Source organism: Adiantum capillus-veneris, chromosome 2 (genome assembly GCF_014529385.1).
Source record: "Adiantum capillus-veneris isolate H3 chromosome 2, ASM1452938v2, whole genome shotgun sequence".
In the NCBI taxonomy this organism is placed as follows: Eukaryota; Viridiplantae; Streptophyta; class Polypodiopsida; order Polypodiales; family Pteridaceae; genus Adiantum; species Adiantum capillus-veneris.
In genome coordinates, this window is record NC_140932.1 from 52567796 (window position 1) to 52577415 (window position 9620).

The following is a 9620-nucleotide window of genomic DNA, read 5'->3' on the forward strand; positions in this document are numbered from 1 at the left end:
CTTTGCCCTCTGCCGTCTGCATCGCCAACAGCATGATAGCATCATGGCAATTTCTCCGTACTACTTTGGGACTCTCTCTCTCTCTCTCTCTCTCTTTATTTTTGAGAAATTTGGGCTTTCAACTCCACATTCTGTGGAAGATTGTAGCCACATAAATCATAACACAAAAGAAAATTCCGTTTACGTGTCAAACAAGGTAGGAACTGTTCTGGGCCTTTTAGGAGTTGATGTTCTCAAGGCACAACAAAGAGACACGACACGACAGATGATTGACATGACACATGTCAATCATCTGTCGTGTCGTGTCTCTTTGTTGTGCCTTGAGAACATCAACTCCTAAAAGGCCCAGAACAGTTCCTACCTTGTTCCTAAGCAACAAGCGTACTTGCTGTAGCACTCTCATATTTCCAGTTGGGAGGAAGCTTCTTGGTTTTCTTGTAGTAGCGAGCCAACCTATGAACTTGGCTCTCAACCAGAATCAACCTAAATTTAGAGTCCTTATCCTTGCGATTCCTCTCCAGATGCTTTCTCACTGCAACCGCCTTTTTTATCAAATGGTACAAATCTTCAGGGATCTCAGGGCCCAAACCGTGCCCTTTCAGAATTCGCAGGACCTTGCTGCCAGTTACACTCTTAACCTGGCCAATTCCATGAGAGTCTCTCAAAATAACACCAATTTGAGATGGAGTTAAACCCTTGTTCGCAAGCTTGCAGATATGATCCTCAACCTCTTGATTGGAGATCTTCAGCCAGCTAGGGGGAGTCCTCTTGTATGGTAGGGCAGATGAGGACATACCCTTTCCGCGACTGTGCATACGCCCCATGATGGGCAAGCTTGTTGAAGCAGGCCGGCAGGGGCGATAGAAACTCTACCTGCAACAAAAATCACCCGCCGAAGATCTGGGTGCAGAACTCTCTCTCTCTCTCTCTCTCAGTCAAAAAACTCTCTCTCTTAGTGAAAAAGAAACTCTCTCAAAGAGCGTGCGCTCTTTCAGAGAGTTTATTTTTACTAAGAGAGAGAGGCATGTCGCATCGCCGTCATCATTACCTTGCAGATTGGCCCTGCACATGTTTTCAAAGGACCAGGATTGCGCTTCCGGCTGGTGCTGGAGCCCTACTACTGATCAACATGCATGGAGCGGTCGGAACTTCCACAATGGCAACTTCATTCGCCGGGACCTCTTGCAGCTGTGCAGGCCTTCATCCCAGGTCCTCTCTCGCAATTACGAGTCTGCAACTCTTCAACCAGGAAATGGAAGCTTGCGCAGGGCTTCGGCATAAGATAGCTGGCGCTGCAACCTTGGGCATGATAACGTCATCCTTTAGTTCCTTGCCACGGGAGACTTTTTCTTCTTAAGCATACACCTTAGCATGAATCTCTATGTTTACAGGGCGAGGGAAGATGAGTGGGGGACGGCGTGGATGGGTGCACTACCTGCAGCAGTTTTAGCAAGACACTCATCTTTCAAGGTAGTGCCGCTTCGATCAGTAGAAAAGATACTAGTGGGTGGTGGAGATATATTGGCATAAGGGCGTATAAGTGCCCATGATTGCAATGTATGAGCTGAAAGAGATGAAGTCCGGTGGCGGCGATGGAGGAGTAGCACTAGCCTGGTCGTGGGCTCCAATAGCATCCCGACTGGATGCTGGTCAGGTGGCATTGGAATGGAGCGAGTTGTGCAGAGAGGAGATCGCTATGGATGCGGAAGTGAGGAGGCTATCGACAGGCAAGCCTAGAAGGAAATGGTATGTGAGCTTGTTTCATGAGAGGGAGGAGAAGTAGAAGAAGAACGTACCCTTCGTCGCATTAGGGTTTCGTGAGAGTAGGCACTGGAGGAGGGTGATGAGCAGCACAATCAGGACAGCCCACAATGTTGTTAGAGAAAGGGAGCTGGCTAACGACATAGGTGAAACGGCTATAGATAAATATCGGCCTGGTAGCCGACGTGTAGGTGGGCGAAATCGGCTGCGGCCGGTCACGGCACTTTTTGAGGGCGCAGCACAACTCAGTGTGCTATCATGCACCAGCTGCAAGATCTCTGTATGCAGCGTAACGGTATCGCGTTCGTCCGCAGAGGCCGACGTCCTAAGCTCGACCCTGCGTGTGCATGCCACGTTTACCAGTTTTGGTCAATTGCTGGCAGCCGATTCGCACTGACTGGCAACCGGCTCGGCTGGCTTCGTCACAATGGCAAGCAAGCCGATACTGGCAGTGCTGCTCAGCCAGGTCGACAGCAAGCAACCAGGATAGAGAAGTGATCAAGCCTGTAGTTTCACCTGCGTAGGTGGAACTGCAGGCTTGATCACACACACACACACTTTTTAGTGCGCGCACAGGCTCAGGGCCCGCTTAGCAATCAGTAGACTTGGCAAGCGGCCATGATAACTTGACGCACTTGCCATCGATTGCCAATAGCTTCCATGGCACTGAGCTGAGCGGCTCGGATAGTGGCCATGGTAGCAATCTGATTGTTGGCCCGCTTTTTGTAGTGCTGTTGGACGTCTTGAGCGTAGTGGTAGGATTCAATGGCCGCGTCTAAGAAAAAGGCACCATGGAGAAAGGTGTGTTAGCTGTATTCCTTATAAGGCTTAAGCGTTTTGCGAGACATGGGTTGGAGCATCAATCAATTGAAGAGATCCTAAACGGAGCAAAGGGAGTTGGAGGAATTTGATGCATCTGAGCTCTTTATGTGTGGGGGTTCGCTCCCGACTACCATGTGCGCGCCCGCAATTTACGAAAGATTACCTCAAGAAACCTTGCCATTGTTGCGCGCCAATGCCCATGTGGCAAGCCATTTGCTTATTTGGCAAGCCATTTGTGAGTGTTGAGGTAGTGGTCTTCTTGCCCGCGGCCTAATGCGATCGCTGCCCAAGCACTGCTCACTTGATTCCACCTCTATGGTTGTCGAGAGCTGGCTGCAGCCCTTATAGGTATTTGCTGCCACATGGCAACATACACTCTCATTTTAATATAGATATATAAGATGCGCCTTTTCTATTTATTTTGTGTAGCTTTGCTATTTATTAGCCTTGAGTTCCACGTGTATAGGGAGGCCATTTTAGACCTTCACTATCGGCCTTGTTATCAAATTGCACTTAGCTTGTTGGTGACATAATCAAGAGCTGCGAGGGAGCACTCTGCTCGGAGGCCTGCTCCATGCGAGGTGCAAGGAGAAAGGAGGCCCACGTTGGTCGAATGCTCACTTGGAGTTGCTAAGAGTGCTACGCTTCTTGGTGGTTTTGTCATGCGGAGGTGGGTATCAATGTCTGGCTCGATCCCAATGAGGTCAACGAAATCTCTCATATGGTCAATTTAGGGCAAAATATCAGAAAGTTGGTCAAAGATGGCTTTGTGATTCGAAAACCGACCAAGATACACTCGCGGGCAAGAGCAAAGCGTGCTTTGGAGGCTAAAAGGAAAGGCCGTCATTCAGGATATGGTAAGAGGCGGGGTACTAGGGAGGTCACGCTACCCTCTAAAGTTCTCTGGTTGAGGCGGATGCGAGTGCTTCGTCGATTGCTAAGAAAGTACTGGGAGGCTAAGAAGATTGACAAGCATATGTACCATGGTATGTATATGAAGGTCAAGGGTAACATGTTAAAAAATAAGCGCGTGCTCATGGAGAGTATTCACAAGTTTAAAGCTGAGAAGGCTCATGAAAAGACATTGTCTAATCAGTTTGAAGCCCATAGAGTTAAGGGAAAAGCTATCAGGGAGCGAAAAAATCTAGGAGGGAAGAGCATTTGGCACAGGTATTGAGTACTGAAGCATCCCTGCACCTACCCCTAAGGCCACCAAGAAGTCCAAGAAGTTAGTGGCATTACAAGATTTAGCTAAGAGCTATGACTCGATAGTACTTAAATAGAAACCTTGGACCTTTGAGATTGTGTAATGAAATACAGTTTTTGCTTTACTCTTGAAAGCATGACTATTACAAGCCTAAAAGGGTTTGCATTTTGCAATTTTCCCCCATCTCTTTCTTTGACTATTTGTTATTGTTGCCGAGAGTGTTACTATGTCTTTTATGTTGTTTTTAAAGGGAGAAAGACGAAGAAGAAGAGAGTTTTAACTTCGTAAAAAACTATCCCAAGAGACCTTAAAGATCTAGCCAACAAGGAGAGAGAGAAGTGCGATTTAGCAGTTGCGCGCCTCTCCGGAGGTCTCCTTTTGTTGCCTCTGCCCGTCCATGCTGGTGCGAGCTCTTTTAGAGACTTAAAAAAAAAAGAGAGATTGAGAGAGAGCGAGGAGAGAGAAAGAGAGGGGGAGGGGTTGAAAAAGAAGACCTAGGTTCAATGTAATCACATCTGCAAATTTTGAGATTTATGTCTAAACTTTAAACTTGAAATTGAGAAAACCTACAAAATTTAGAGAAATTTAGCGTCATATGGTGTAAAAACCTTCAAATTTAGTCTCATAGGTAGGTTTGTCAAGTTTTCAGAACAAAGTTTTTTTCAAACACTGGTCCCTGCCCGTACGTGAAAGAGTTCGCGTCTCTTTCAAAGAGATTTTTAAAAGGGTTTTGTTTATATCTTCTTGCCTCATCTATTGTGAGTTTCCTATGATTCCTTCAAAACCAAAATTTTCAATGATTAGGGACCCTGAGATTTACCTTTCCTAGCCAGCACAATTGTCTCAATGTGGCGCAATGTTGTTTGTTGTAGCACAACCAACCTCCCAGTTACCCCTTCCAGGGGGTTACCTTATGGTGTGCTAGGGATCGATGCTTGGGCCACACCATCTTGCAAGAGGACAGATGCATGCGTAATGCTAGACTACCATCCATTTGAGTTGCTATGAGGCATTGATGGACGTACAACTCCCAAACAGTAGATATAGTACAAACAAAAATGGAGGGCTAAGCCGCATTAGGAAAAGAATTTCAAAGGAGTACAATGACAATCATACACCATGTCTCTAAGAAGTGTATTCAGCATAGAGGCATCACACGTTGGCTGAGTAATCTGGGACGAGGGATGACAGACAACTCACTAGACTACGAACTTTGAGTTGTGCTCATATAAACATGGAAAATTTTAAGAGAATGTTTTTACATTAAATTTTTGTAAATCTTGTAGGTTTATTCACCTTCTACTGTGAATTTTGAAGATAAATCTCAAAATTTGTAGGTGGAAGTACACTAAACCTAGGTTTCTATTGATATGAGTAGGTGAAAGAGAACTAGCATGTGGACAAAGTTGTCATAAGAAAAGTGTTCATAGCTTTATCAACCTTGTGTAGTCTTCTATCAAAGCACTCTTTATAGTCCCCCACCATTACCACCTCCCTTGACACGTTTGTCGCCACCACCTTTGGCAACACCACTAACTCCCACTCCCCCCCGATGAAAGGCTACCTATGATGGTGTGATCCAAACTTTAATATATACCATGATGTGGATTTTCTCAAAAGAATATCCTCATTGCAATAATAGGATTATTTTCAAGTTTCCACCATTTTCTCTAGAGTAACTTAAAATGCGTAGTATGTTATCATACATCAACCCACAATAACTTAAGGTAGAGCAAGAGAGACGAGGAGGAGAAGAAGAAAATGTGAAGAGAAGCTCAAGCTCCTAGACTCTTCTTATTCATGAGATTTTTTCAAGTGGAAACAACCTTACTCATTTAGTGTAAGTCTCATGGTCCTACATGTAGGGAGGTAGGAATATGAGATTTATATCCATTGGAATCATGGTGCCACTATTTCCAACAAGGATCAACGGTGGTAGAAATGAGCTAATTCTAATATCCTAGGGCAACTAGTTCCAAGAAGAGGAGTATCAACATGACATTGTATGGGTTCCATCAATGGAAACATTCTACCAAATCCTTGTTCAAGGGTTTTTTTCTGCAGGACATTTGTGGTCGTTTATCATTATAAATAGGTGTAATCTTGTTTTTTTTTTTGGTGATTGAAGTCACATAACAAATCTTGTTTGGTTTTTGTTTTGTATAGTGTGCCTTGGCCACTCTTGCTCGTTTTAGGGATTGCTCGGAAAATCTCGCGCGAGATTTGAGATTCCTCTTTTTACACGGACACTTTCAAATCTGGAAGCACTATGTACACATATATACATGAGGGTGGTCAGCAAGTTTTTTTGGCATCATTTATGGCTTTTGTACTCATCCAAAAAATGCATGACAACGCAAAAATTTGAAGCTCGATGGAAAGGCCATAAAAATTTTGGGGCAATTCCGATCAAAAAACTCAGTGGCCACTTTGACGTATTAATCATCTAGAACAAATTGCGATAAAGGTTCTTGGATGTTAGTTTTCAAAAAAAATTGATCCGGGAGTACAATGTGAGGCTTAATGAGCTCATTGGGCGAAGGGGGGTGTCGAAAAAGTCTAGGTATGTATAGTCCCTTAGGCCATGTAGATGGTGGAGACAGTTTCACTAGGTGGGAACCAACTCCTGGAAGCCGAGCAACGGACCAGTCAATAATTACCATGGCAGTTACCAGTAACTCTAAGAGGCTATAAATAGGACCCATTACATTGTAATTGGGTTGGCTGTACTTTTGGGCTATTTTATCTTTTGACTTCTTACTCTTAGTTGTGTGGTTGTAGTCCTAAAGATGTTCCCGAGCTACATTATCCTCACTTGTACTCTTACTTTGTAATCCCTACTATAGTAGTCGAGTGTACTTCAGCCAGATATACTTTGTATCCATTCCTTCTGAATGTGAATCTGAATCTGAACACTAATTCCAGTCATTCAATTTGTCTCTCTCTCAATAGATGTACTCCAGTTCATGTAATTGTTCTAGTTCAGTTTCTATCTTTTCCTCCAGTTCTACTAATTGAACTAATGAATCACCAGTAGTTGTAAATTCTAACACTGGAATCAACTATCTAAAGAGATTAGCTCCAATTCCATTTTGGCGATCACGGTGGCTAGAGTTGTTGCTCATTGACCAGCAAACTTCTCTCCTAGTTTGAGTTTTCACCTGTAGTAATGGCACCCAAACCCAGTTGTGGCCGGAAACCATCCTACCACGTTGATCCTACCCCGGAGGAGTCAAAAAGAGATTTTGATCCCAAGGATGAACAAGTAACTGACACTGAGGCTCAGGAGGAGCACAGTCATGCTGATGAGGCACATGACTCTCAGCATTCTAGTCAGTCCAGAAGACCAAGGGCTGAAAGGGAAGAACGCAAGGCCACGAGTTCTCGGACCACACAGGGAGACGAAGGAGCCAAACGCAGTAAAGGAAGTCTTCATAGTTCCAGTAGAAAAGCCAGGGAGGAAACAAAAACTGAAACAGAGGAAGAAATTAATTGGGATGCAGACACAGACCATTATAAGAAAGCTTCAAAAAGGACTCAGGATCCCAAGGTGAGAAGAGGAAGAAATGATGCTGATAGACATGATTACACATCTTCATTGAAAATTTCTTTTCCCATGTTCAAAAGGGGAAAGAAGGATGAAAGACTGTTCATATCCAAGTCTTTGAGCAATATGTTGAGTTAAATAATATTGATGAAGATGACTGGGGCGAATACTTTCCGCAAACATTAAAGGAGGCAACAAGGAAATGGTACTACCATTACCCGGCTTGTCAACTTAGATCATATAATAAACTGCTTAAAGCTTTTCGACTGGAATATTCAGACAACAGAGGGGATGAGGATATACTCTATGAGCTTGATAAGATAAAGCAGAGAAAATTGTCAGTCAGAAGTTATTTTGAGAAAATCAAGGAACTAACTAGACAACTGTAGGAACCACCATCTGAAAAGCGGCTGCGAGCATGGTTTTTGAATGGTTTTTGCAGTAATAATCTTAGGGAACAGGAGGTGACAACACCAACCAAGAAATTCAATGATTTGGTGTAGTGAGCCCTAAAGCTAGAACAACAAGCTAAGAAGGAAAAGATGCATAAGAAGAGGAGGTCTAGTAGTAGCAGTACTTCTATAGAAGATTCTGAGTCCAGTAGTTATGAAAGTAGCTCAAATGAAAGGATCAAAGACAAGATTAAGAAGGGATCTTGGACTAGGAAGATTGAAGAGATGGCCCGGCAAATTACTGAAATTAGCCAGACCAAACAATCGGTAAGAAGAATGAAAACCTGGTGTTCAAAGTGTAAATCTAAAGACAATGTTTCAAATGAATGCCCACAGTGCACTTATTGCAAAGCCTATGGCCATCTATGGAACAACTGTGGTATTTGAAATCATCATTTTAAGAAGGGAAAAGATTTGTGAGTGGTGGCATTCACCAATGCTGAACCAGTAAGTGGAAACTACCAATGCTTCTCAAGAAGAGAAACCAGGTGTCAGTGGTACTGGTGCAGGGCGCGGTAGATACCAAGCGCGTACTAGCTGAGACCGAGGTCGTGGTAATTTTTAGAATCGAAGCATGAATTGCTATACATGTGGTAAGTATGGGCATTTTGCGGCTCAGTGTCCAGAAACACCTGGGGCTGCGGATACTGAGGCGAAGGTTTAGGGTTCCAGAACCAGTTCCTGTATGAGCAGTTACACGAAGTAAAGGGGTGGTGATAGAGGAAATTCCAGAAAATTCAGCAAAATGAGTCACTCCTAAAAGTAGAAAATGGGCTCAGCAGAAAGAGGTATGGAAGGCCAAGGGTAAAGAAAAGGTGGTTGATGAATGGCAGGAGCAAAGTGAACTAGCATTGAAAATCACAGAGGATTTAGCCAAGAAGCTGCCAGAGCAGCCAGAGAGTTCTGACGTCCGGGTCATTCATAAGATACCTACCCAGTTTTCTGAGATACCTACCCAGTCCGGGGCTGCGGATACTGAGGCGAAGGTTCCAGAACCAGTTCCTGTATGAGCAGTTACACGAAGTAAAGGGGTGGTGATAGAGGAAATTCCAGAAAATCCAGCAAAATGAGTCACTCCTAAAAGTAGCAAATGGGCTCAGCAGATAGAGGTATGGAAGGCCAAGGGTAAAGAAAAGGTGGTTGATGAATGGCAGGAGCAAAGTGAACTAGCATTGAAAATCACAGAGGATTTAGCCAAGAAGCTGCCAGAGCAGCCAGAGAGTTCTGACGTCCGGGTCATTCATAAGATACCTACCCAGTTTTCTGAGACATCACAACCAAATCAATCGAATCCTGGGATGCTTGAGACCATGTTGGCTACAGTACAAAGTTTGATGGAAGAGTTGGGAATTGCTAAAGGAGCTGAAAGCACTGAAATAAAGGAATGGTATTGTGAAGATACTCCCAGTTCTTCAAGTTCTGACAACAACTCTGATCATGAGAAAAAGGAAATTCATGTCAAGATTTGTGACAGAATTCAGAAACTCACTGTGGAGCTAGAGGACATTAAAAGAACTTTGCCTGAAGTAGCGAAATTCATCAGACAGCGAATGAAGGCTGAGGCGGAGGCCATATCAATCGACTTGACAGCTGTCAGAGATGATGAAGTGCCGGTGATTCAAGTGGACTACAAAGTTCGGAAACAGTGGAAACCACTATCAAGCGTCATTCTAGATGGAGTAGCAGGGGTAAACATTCTGGGAGCACATCTTCAGCAAAGGATGTGAATTAATAAATTAAAACCAACACCTTTCAAAGTTGAAATGGTGGATCGTCAAGTGGTGTAGGCAACTGGAATGGTAGAGAATATGAAGATACGAGTGGGTTTAGG

The 9620-nt window shown here is 44.0% G+C and overlaps 2 pseudogenes; one reads left to right on the plus strand and one right to left on the minus strand.

Annotated features, from left to right (window-relative positions):
- Nucleotides 1–353: 353 nt before the first annotated feature.
- On the minus strand, nucleotides 354–892 carry LOC147462787 (small ribosomal subunit protein uS15 pseudogene; annotated as a pseudogene).
- A 648-nt stretch (nucleotides 893–1540) lies between these two features.
- LOC147462788 (large ribosomal subunit protein eL19z-like) lies at nucleotides 1541–3834 on the plus strand (annotated as a pseudogene).
- The last annotated feature ends 5786 nt before the right edge of the window (nucleotides 3835–9620 follow it).